The sequence below is a fragment of the Sphaerodactylus townsendi genome, linkage group LG02 (assembly GCF_021028975.2).
Source record: "Sphaerodactylus townsendi isolate TG3544 linkage group LG02, MPM_Stown_v2.3, whole genome shotgun sequence".
NCBI classification, from domain to species: domain Eukaryota; kingdom Metazoa; phylum Chordata; class Lepidosauria; order Squamata; family Sphaerodactylidae; genus Sphaerodactylus; species Sphaerodactylus townsendi.
Window position 1 is genome coordinate 60,474,622 of NC_059426.1, and position 11,270 is coordinate 60,485,891.

The 11,270-nt window shown below is 42.4% G+C and overlaps 1 protein-coding gene across 1 annotated transcript in view; it reads right to left on the reverse strand.

Annotated features, from left to right (window-relative positions):
* RALB (RAS like proto-oncogene B) overlaps positions 1 to 10,049 on the reverse strand; it is a 67,851-nt gene extending 57,802 nt beyond the window's left edge. Inside the window, exon 1 of the mRNA XM_048484507.1 lies at positions 9,785 to 10,049. The gene's annotated coding sequence lies outside the window, so the exon portion shown is untranslated. The remainder of the gene's footprint in view (positions 1 to 9,784) is intronic.
* Between the last annotated feature and the right edge of the window lie 1,221 nt (positions 10,050 to 11,270).

The following is an 11,270-nucleotide window of genomic DNA, read 5'->3' on the forward strand; positions in this document are numbered from 1 at the left end:
TCACATAGGCCAGAACATTCAGAAATTAGTATCTTATGCACATTAAAAATACAGATGAACTATTTTTAGTAGAACAAATCCAGGTAATTCTATTTGTACAATCATATCTCAGCATTTTTACAGGGATAGCAATCTCTCTTACTTTTCAGAATTGGGACTCAGATTGCAAGCCACTTGTGCTTTTAGATTCCCAAAATCCAACTGTAGATTATATAGAAGAAACCCTCTGTTCTGAAGCTTCAAGTAAAGAGCATTAATAATGCTGTCCACACCCAGTCCCCAAACTGACTTCACTTAAGCATTTTGCACTTAAAGCAATTAGATGAAAACGTTGAGCAATGGTACAACGATACCTGCATCCTCCTACATTTGAAAGCCTACACAAAAAATGTTGTTGCCATGGCTACATGATACTTGGTCTTCTCTTGGGACAACAGTATTATGCAATGTAACTGATGAAACATTCAAAAAAAATTTGCGGGCATGAATAGAAAAGCCTGCACAGTGATCAAACCTAGATTTGAGGAAATACATGCTCGGTGCTCATTAGTTGCTCTGAATCAGGGCTGGCATTTTCCTGAAGAGGTTTATATCAGGCCACTATCAAAACTTCAGAGCCTTCATATTGAAGTATTAATCAACCATAAGGAACAGCAAAGTGTCAGTCCAGTCTCATAACCATACAATACTTTAAAAGTCCATTCTTTTTCAAAGCTCTTTTCAATTACCTTTGTACAAACAAAACTGACTGGCCAACCTGCCAAACTAATGCTAATGTGGGATGCCATCTACGGTATACTGCCAACTAATTAAAAAAGTAATATGAATCTACCAGTTCTAGTAAAAATTCCTACAAGGAATACATGATTCCCCAGCAAGTGTCAGATTATTTTAGTAGAACTATCACTACCAAATTCTTTTAACCAGACACATTCCGAATACATACAATTTTAATAACCTCTTGTGGCAAGCTATTTCTAGACCAAAGTAGAATATTCAGACGAACAGATTTAATATTCAACTTTGCAAAAGTCCCTATGAATATATCAGATACCAATTAAGGTTTCTTAAAAGAGCCTGAGGTGTAGATCCAGACTGACAATAATATAATGCCTGTTCTATTATCTTTTACCTTGATGAACATCCACTGTCATTTATTCATTTCTGGAAATGCAACAAATAAGCACCCAGTTCTAGAATCTTTACCATCTCTCCAAACAGAAAAATGGCTAGGAGGCAGAAAGTTGAGTCCCAAAATGTATCAAGTCATTAAAAAATATTCTGGCAACATTAAAGATTTCGTAAAAGGAAATATAGTCAATGTTTTATTTCCAAACATTTATCTGTCTCGTTCCTACTTATGACCCCTATCTGAAGATACCTAAATCCACAGATAGGAGGCACACTAACCCCAGCCAGATGTTTCTTCAAACTTGGAATACAGTTTGCAGAAAAATCTGACAAGGTAAAAAATATATATATAAAGGTGGTGGTTTTAAATGTTCCCCAATTTTTTTTTAAAAAAATCATTGTCTGCATATTTTAAAAAAACAGAATTGCTTGCTGTAAAGGATCGAAGCTTCTGGTAGAAAGGATTCCTGGTAGCTGTTTTCAGGAACCCTCCTTTTGGTTAACTTTTCGCTGCCACCATTTAATTCAGATAACTAGAGAACCCCACACTGTTACTAGCCACCAAGACTTTAAAGATTCCCACTTCTTTCCCACTCTAACTTGAGGGGAAATTACTTCAGAGTCCCTTTAACGGTTTTGGAGGGAACTCCTAATGGCTGGGGTTTCTAGCCGGCTACCCACTCTAAAGACACACACAGAGAGACTCTCACAGGCACGAGGGAATTTGAACATGGTAACTGAAATTTATTTTTAAAACAAAAGAAAGGCTTCTTTAAAACTGGCTCTGAGAGGTACTAAAGCTTGGCGGTTACAGAGAGGTTCTTTTCACTTAGGTTTCAGAGACGTTGTTGGCATCTCTTTTAGTTCTTCACACAGACACTTGCGCAGAGTGTCTCTCTTTCAGAGGAAAGGTTTTACTCTTAAAAAAACATCAAAGCGCCTTTTACTGACAGACAGCTAGTCTTTTGCTGTACCTCACCCCACTGGAATCAACACACACCCAGTCTATGCCCTGTGAGATTCTGGCATCCAAGCCTCCCGCTCCCACTGTCCCAAACTGGCCAAACTGCCACTGGACTGGGCCTCCCAAGACTTGGTGTGCTGGAACTGCTGGGTAGGGACCAGACTCTCAGGGTCTGGACAGTCTCACTGTCAAGCTCTCTGACTGGCGGGTCCCTTTCCTCGCCAGCTCCTCAGGGCTCCTCCACCCTCTAGCAAGCCTCCTCACAGCTCGTAGAGTTATCTGAATCCTGCCAGCTAACACAGCTGAGTCAGAATCCTTCTCTCTCTCAACTGTCAATTTCAGACCCCAAACTCTGACTGATCTTCAGTCTGGACTGCTCTCTGACAGACTCTGATTAGAACTGTCCTCACTCTAAGTACTGTAAGCACATTAGCTCCCCCTAGCTTTGGCCAAACGTTATTGGACCTTTTCCAACCAATCAGGTGGGTTCTTTGTTTGTGGAGCCTTTTTATTTACTCTGGCTGTTGCTAAGGCCTTCTTAACTAAGCCTGCTGTACGCCAGCCCTTCAGGGTGGGGCAAGTTTGTTACACTTGCCCAACTACCTGGGGAAGTAGTGGCGGTTGCCACCAGAGGGTTTCATACCAGGTCTGGTGGCAGTGGCCGTTAGTGGGAGTCAGAAGCTGCTTCAGGCAAACTCAAGTCTGTTGGGAAGGGAGGTCTAGCCACACCCATCTGGAGCAGCTTCAGATGAGCCAGTAAATCAGGGCTGTGTGGGGAACCCTTGGCACACCCTTCCAAAGCAGTCCAAATGAGCTGCTAAGGGTGAGGATGGGTGGCAGGGAGAAAGAAAGAAATAGAGGACAGATAGGTGAACAGAAAAAGGAAGAAGAGTAAGAGAAGGGGTGGCAGGATAGAGAAAGAGTCAGAGGTGGAAAAGTTGGGGGAGAGGGAGGAAACAAAGGTGGAGGTAACATACCCTCCCTGCAAGTTTCTTGTATGACACATTATGTATAGAACACATAACACTGTACTGTTTCAAAATATATATATGCCTTCACTTTATTCAAGCAGTCCATTGTCCTAGAAATGGAGCATTAGAAACAGAGCTCCTAGGTACCCATCTTCAGATTTGCCACTATTCCAACGGTAGGGGACATGGAAAGGGAAGAGCAATGATCCCAGCAGAGCTCTATGATCGTATAATATACAGACTTCAACATTATGCAAAAACAGTAGAAAAATACAGCACCTCTGCTATGACAATACTAACTCTTCAATCATTTATCACCCCTACTATACAATGCAAGATGGCAATTTTATGCACAAACTGCTATATGAATCCTACTGAATGTCATAGAACTTATTTCTGAGCAAGTATACATAAAAGAAGGCTGCAAATATGGGGCAAATTTGCTACCTCCATATCTTACTCCATCTCAGTAAACAACAAATTCTTGAAAATATTAGCATTAAAGAACTTACCTGTGCTACTTCACACAAGCTCAGACTCTCAAGTGGGCCCCCATCAGCAATGTTTATATATTGGAGATTTATCCCAGATGGGTATTTGTGCTAATATTCCAATATTGTGTTTTGACCACTTTGCATATATAGCTACCTAGACTAGGGGCATACAAGCCACACTGCAGAGGTATGTTCCACCAGAACCATCACATTTAAATAAGGTCTAACTAAAACTTATTTGAAAAATCTGGATCTGAAAGATCTATAGCTTCCCAATATGAACTTTAACTGTGACTGTCATAAATTGCAGAATATGTAACCCTCGATTATTTAAAATTTGCTTTTTTTCTGCAAGCAAGTATGTTTCCAAACATTTATCAGCTTTTTTCACTTAATGCACAAGATCAAAGAATCCAAGGCAAGCAAGAAACTAGAGAAGTCAGACTGGGTTGTACAAAGCCCTATGACCATACTGCAGGAACAGTAATGTACTTAGCAGTCTGCAGAACAAGCATCTAAAAACATTCTGTATACTGCAACATTTAGAAACTGTTTTCTTCCAAGCCTTAAAAATATTTTTAGAATCCAGTCAAATGTATTCATGGTAACTTCACTGATTTTCTCATCTATTTTCAAAGTTTACAGCAGCATAAATGGCCAGTACTATTCAAAAACACTTCTTTCAAACCATTTCCCAACATTTCCACTTTTCATGCTAGAAAAGTGATCCTTCCCCTGAATTCTTTTCACACTTCTATATTTCAGCCTGATCATCGCTATTTTACCTGCTGTTATTATATAAAACCTCTAGTTGCAGGTTCAAACATTAAATTTTAAGAGGCACCTCCTCCGAAATATGGTGAAGCAGTGGTGGGATTCAAATAATTTAACAACCGGTTCTGGTGGTGGGATTAAAATAATTTAACAACTGGGTGTCGAAGGCTTTCACTGCCGGATTCATCTGGTTCTGTTGGGTTTCCCGGGCTGTGTGGCCATGGCCTGGTGGATCTTGCTCCTAACGTTTCACCTACATCTGTGGCTGGCATCTTCAGAGGTGTACCACAGAGGGAAGTAGGGGTAATTAGTGTATCCCTGATGTGCAATGCCAGCAGTCACTGGTACTCCATCTACACTATGCTTTAGCATTTGGTGGAGCAGAAAAGAGCCTCGAAAGCCTTGATTTCCAAGATCGAGATTGTGCAGAAGGAGAGCCAGCACAACCAGGACAAATGCTTGACTATCTCTCAGACTGTGGAGACCCTTAAGCCTCAAAGGGGCTACATGCAGTTGCTCTCATCTGACATGGCAACCTCGGCTCTGGTCATCCCATGATCCAAACATCTCTAGAGAAACAGCACTCTTTCTGGAGCCAGCTACAGGATGTGCAGACTTGCTTTCAGCAGTGAGCATGCTAGTGCAAAGGCTGCAAGAGGGTATTAAGTCCTGCCTTCAACCTTTCACCCAGCAGGTCTACATGTTGAGGATCACATGTGACCTGTGTATCAAGGACAGGATTGCAGAGTAGACCAACATGTCATTCACAGGAGATGTCAGCTAACCTGGAGTGTTGTGCACATGCAGGCCAAGAGGGTCGCACTGGCATAAGCAGAGGAGGTAGGGCTTGAAAGTTGATCTGCAGTTGATTGGAGGGAACATTGCCTGCTATGCAGTATCCTTTCCACAGCAATAGTCAAGATGATTTGGAGATGGAGCTCATCAGGTGGGCACTCAGCCCCCCTGGGAGCAAGAAGTGCATGGGACAGGACGGCTGCAATGGTGATGGAGTACCCAGCTGAACCCTACAAGCAGCACATCACTGAGCTTCAGTGAGCTACTGGGCCACAAAAGAGACAGTTTGGCCAGACCTCTCTCCTCTTGTTCCCTACAATCAGTGCACAGCATTAGCATTTTCTCCCACATGGACAACACTGTCAGTATGAGCTGCTCATGCCTGGTCCCATGGCCAATTGAAGGACACACAGGAAGCTAGTTTTCCTGAAAGTTAACTTGCTATTGTTCAACAATCTATTGCTAGATTCTGAGAGCAAGTGAAGTGAGGATATGCTTGTGTCTGCATCCTCTCTCAGTCTGTCTTGAGACGTCTGGGGAAAACACTCTCCCGCAAATTAAATTCACTAGGAAGCAGCAGCAGGGCAGTTACTTGTATGGCACAATCCCATTGGATGGCAAAATCCCAACCATCCCGAATTCCATTCCAAACCCACCTGCAGTGAAACTCCTCACCTGCATGTTACAGGGGGATGTTGAAGGTGGTTCTCGCTGGATCATCAGCCACCCCAAATCAAAATTGAATGCTGAAAATAATACAGCTGTACCAAACTATTCTTCATCTTGTTGGAAGTGAAATGGATAGAATAGAACAGGGAGCACTATAAATAACAAAACTAAATTGCATGACTATAGCATTCTATTTGAAGAGGTGGGAAAAGGAGAGCCACAGGGATGAAGGGCAGCTGCAACACTTAACACTCCTCCCCCGAGGCAGTGAGTGTGTGTAGACTGCTGAGAGAGGAGGATCAAGCTGCACAAAAAAGCCTTCCCTTTTACTTTCTGAGGCCTTCCTTGGGAAGTAATGCTATGTATGTTTGTGGCTCGCCATGAATTCTGCTGGGCTTGCAAAAGTGCCCCTTGTGCTTAAGATGCTTCTACTGGACTTCTGTGGATTGCACTTGGTTCTCTTAAAAGCCCTGTGAGAATTCTGTGGTTTGACAATGGTTCTGTTGGGCTTGCCATATTGGCTTGTGGCTGTGCTGGGATTTCTGGGCTCCGTTTTGGTTGTTTGGGGCTGGTGTTGGTTTGTGGCAGGGGAGGCACTGACTAGTGGTTGCTACAGGCATGCATCTTTTCTTTTGCTCTGGAGAAAAAAGGCTGTTTTCACCCCATTATAAATAATGGAGTATGGATGGGGGTATCCCCTTTGGGGCCCATAGAACTGGATCCATAGAACTGATCTAATCTTCTTGAAACTTGAGGATCCTTCTGGGGACAGGCAGCAGCAGTTTTGCTGTCTAGCTTATAAAACATCTCCAGATCCCCTGAATAACTTCCCCATAGGATGTAATGGTGCAAATGAATTCAGATTTCTGAATAAAACCTGTAATGATGCCAGTAATAAAATTAGGAGATATCAGGAATACCAACATTTTTTGGCTCCAACATGTCTGAATTCAAAAAATACCAATTTTTAAAATATACATCCCTACCTAGCAGTGCAATTCTGAAGATGTTAAGAGGATGGAAGGCTTGATGGGACACATGTGGCTGACCACACAGAGTTTGAAAGGGGAATCTTAATATTTGCTGATAAGAGAGAAGAAACCTGCAAAAATAAAATCAGAGGTTGGGTCATCATGTTTCTAAGGTTTGAGAAGAACAGTGAGAGGCTGATTATTCATATCAGATTGCCATGTGGCAGAAACAGCAAATATTTTTCTTAAGCTTCTCACGGCTAACCTAGAAATGCTGATTTTTTTTTACCCCAAGAAGTTTAACCTGTAATCCAAGTTAGTGATAATTTATCACTGTTTACTTCTCTCAATAACCTTCTAGCTTGCATTCCCCAGTCTGCTACAGAAAAGGCGAAGCTGCTGAATTTACAGGGCTAATTTATGGTATAACGCAACAACCCACCCTCAGATTAAAAATCCATTGGATAATGTTTGGTTCATATAATGATCAGTCAACATGTTCTCTCATTGTTTCAATAACTCCAGATTTGAAAAAAATGGCAACACAAAAGGAAATTATAATAACCAGGTAGTTTGAAATAAACTATGTCATCTGCTCCATCTAAATTAAGGAAGATACTTTTTCTTGTTTAAAGCAACTGCAAAACCAATAAAAAACTTTCTTCCCCACCACTCAGTATTTCTTCAAAGAAGTTTGCTTTGACTGCTTCAATAATACTGGGGTGACATAACTAAATCCCTGACATGCAAATGGGTGGACAAATGCAGTTATTTTTTAAAAATGGTTTTAAATTTCAGTTATAGCTGGCATTTTTTAAGAATAACCACGTTTAAATTAAAAGCTCTGAAAAACTGTCATGGCCTTTTGTTTGACCAAAAGGATTTATATTAAGAGTCTAAATTGTGCAAAGATTATTTAGCAGTTTTCTAACATATTTTGTTATAGTAACTTTTTAATATGAATTTTAAAGTGGAAATCTTCATATAAAGTCAGTGTATTCTGCAGAACCACACAGTTCATGAAGCAACACAATCCTCTCCCAATGCTGTGTTGCACAACTGCCCTTACACCATACTGAACAATATATCCGCCAATAATTATATGCAACACATATACATACAGTTCTCCTTGATAGGCACAGATACAGCATTTGGAAGTGACTCTGAAGTACTAATATTACTAAGAATCCCTCTAACAGATATAAAAGAAAAAGTAGAATAAATCTATATATTTCCACTGGTACTGTCCTTGCACTGAATTAAAGGGCAGCACAAGCTAAGTGAAGCGGCAATCATGCAGAACCAGAACCCCTGGTGTAGTTTTATAATGTTAGAAAACTGTATTTTCTAAAGGCACCATTTCAGATGTTGTAAATACCATGCTCCAGCACAAAACTCCTATCAATTATGCCACAAACTAAGCAGTTTATTTATTACTTTAGTATAAAAACCACCATTTTATATGCATCTTCAGAAAGCACAAGTGCTAAATTAGTAGTGATTTAATGTTTGGCTTCTAGTATAAGTTTATGCCTCTCCATATGCATAAGCAGGTCTGAAATCAACCTGGCAAGTCTCAGATTCGTAAAGAAGCAGGGGAGAGACAGTTATAATTTCAGTTGTTACTCCAGTAAGAAAGAGAAACCTCATACTAGTTTCCAGAGGTATGGGTGGGGCACTTCCTAGCTATCCCATCTCTCCTTCCCTCAACACACCTTGCTTATCTCTTACCTCCTCCAACACTAACAGCAAGTACCTAACTACACTGTGTTGGATCACCAGGAAAATTCTGGCAGACTACCACTCACCATGCTGTTCCAGGGGTTATCCCATCACAAGGAACAGTATTTTGGCCTGAGCAGGCAAAGAAATCCCACTCAGATTATAAAAGTCTTTCCGTCAATGGAAAATTTCAGAAGAATCAAACTAGCATATCAATCTGTAGCTGCATTCCCTGCATTCCCTGCAGATTTCACACCTAGCCAGACACTTTAGCCACATCAGAACTGAAAGGACTGCAACCATGGGGTTGTACTCTAGAACTCAGTGCACCTGCGATATACTCTGTCAACACAAGGATCTTTGGGTGACACAAAGGGTTTCAAACAGGTCTTCCATATAAGCACTAACCAGAAGGTGAACAGCTTAGCTTCACAAAGGTTGCTCAGTCATGAGTCCTCTGACCATACCCTCAGGTCCTTCTGGGACACAGTAAGTCGGCAGCCTTCCTTGCTGATCCTACTTAATATCATAGCTAAATGGAACTTCCATGTTCGGAGGCAATCACCCTACTTTAAGTCAAGAAACCGCCCAAGTCGACCATGGTGGTGGGGAAGGGGGAAGAGAAGAATAAGACTTTCTTATAAACTCTGTACGGCCACATGAAGACCATGGGAACCACTCCTAAAGTAAAACCATCAATTCATCCCAGGGCGTAATGCCCAAAAGTAGACAAGGGTAACTGTTACCTTCCCCTCCCGAAGCAAGAGACACATAACTGGTCATGTTATTAACAACCAAAAAACAAAATTTATTCCAGTTTCAGTTTATTCTCCAAAGTGCCACTTCTGCATTATTTTGCTACCACATCTGGAATTAATAATAATAACTGAAATGACACTTCCTTCTGTCCTGGTTCTGCATCCCATAACAAATCGCCCTCAAATCGGGAGGGGACTTCATGGCATCTCATTTAATGCCGCCATTACGGGACAGGAGAAACCCACCCCTCCTTTCTCCCTTACTTATTTGTTACGCCAGCAAGACAGTTTCTTTACACAGGGACACTTTCTCTCCCAGCCCTGTATTGTGACACCACCACCCCCGAAATAAGACGGACGAGCAGAAAAGAGAAACTCAGTCCGCCCCACACACTCCTCTCAGTCTAACTTCACAGCAGCTCCTTGTCTCCCCACCCTCGGACCAGTGACTATGGATCTCCCCCCACCCCTAACTGCATGAGTAAGAAAAAGTAACAGGAAACAACAAGCAGGCAGCCTTTCCCAATCGCTTTACCTGGCGGCGAGAGCCAGAAACTCTTCCTCACCCGCGGACGGCCGCTTTAAGGACCGCTGCATTCGCCTTCTTTGGGGCTGGGGCAGCCGCTGCCTCCGCGCGCGCCCCCAAGCTCGTTATCTTCCCCGAGGGCGAGCAAAGCGCGGTCGCGCGCACGCTCGGCGCTAACCAGCCGGCCTACAGTGCACTAGAGGCCGGCCGCACAAACGAGTGCAACAATTTTCGGACTATTAATTGTCCAATCCGACGCCCTAAACGTGGCACGTGCCCTGATGGCTCGGCTTTGGCAAACGCCTCTACTTTTTTTTTATAACCACCGCTCCACCTCCTTCTCGAGCGCGAGCGCGCACACGCCGACGGTTTCGGAGGTCGCCCTCCTCATCTGCGCGAGGATGTCGCGGTCACGTGCTAAAGTTCTAGCCAACGGGAGATAAGAAAAGTCGTCTTCACTCGCAATTGGCTGAAGGAAAAGCATATGTTGCGCTGTGTGAGCGTGGGTGCGGTTGAAAGAAGCCTGGTAACTGTGTGTAGTGATATTTCCAACAGCTCGCAACCGGGAGGGCGTGATAAAGTAAAGGAAAGGGACATATGGAAATATCGTGGACGGACTCGGGATCAGACGGGGGAGGATGGGCGTTGCGATCAGAAAGGCTACTTCTTTTGTGAATGTGCACAGTCGGTCCACTTGATCTCCGTTATGGCTTAAGCATGCATGCACATCGATTCTATTCAGAATTGTATTCTGAGTCTTTAAAAGAAATGTAGTACAGTTTTTTTTATATTTTTCTAACCCGTCTTCAAAACATGCTGCAATGGATTAGCTGGTGTCGTGCATCTGAAATACAGAATGGTTCTTTGAACGGCCACATAAGTTTTTAGGATGGTGCCCCAGAGTTCAAAAGGGCCATCACATTGTGTTTGCATTTTGTCCTGATTGAAGACTTTTAGGGAGGCACGCTGGCTTTCAGATTTCAAATGCAAGCGTTTGTCCTCAGCGAATATTTTTATTTTAAGAGCCAGCATGGTGTAGTGGTCAAAAGTGGGTGGACTCTAATCTGAAGAACCAGGTTTGGTTCCTCACTCCTTCACCTGAGCAACAAACTGTTATCTGATGAACTGGAATTGTTTCCTGCTCCTACACATGAAGCCTGCTGGTGACCTTGGGGTAGTCTTAGTTCTCTCAGGAGAACTGAGAGAAAGGGGGGGGATATAAATCCAAATTAATAACCTATGTTCAACAGAGTTTTCCCATTAAAAGCAAATGGAAAACCGTATGAATGAATGAAGCCAAAGACCAATACATTTGACCAATAAAGAGGAGTTAACTATTTGTGTCTTTTAATTTATAAATCCAGGGATTTTTGAAGAAAAACGGTGTGAAATTGATGAGTCTGAAGGTTTTTATTTAACTTGTTTGGTAGCTCCTGTCATGATAGCGCAGAGCAGTCTCTAAAGAGATATGGAAGTGTGAGGATGAACATGAAAG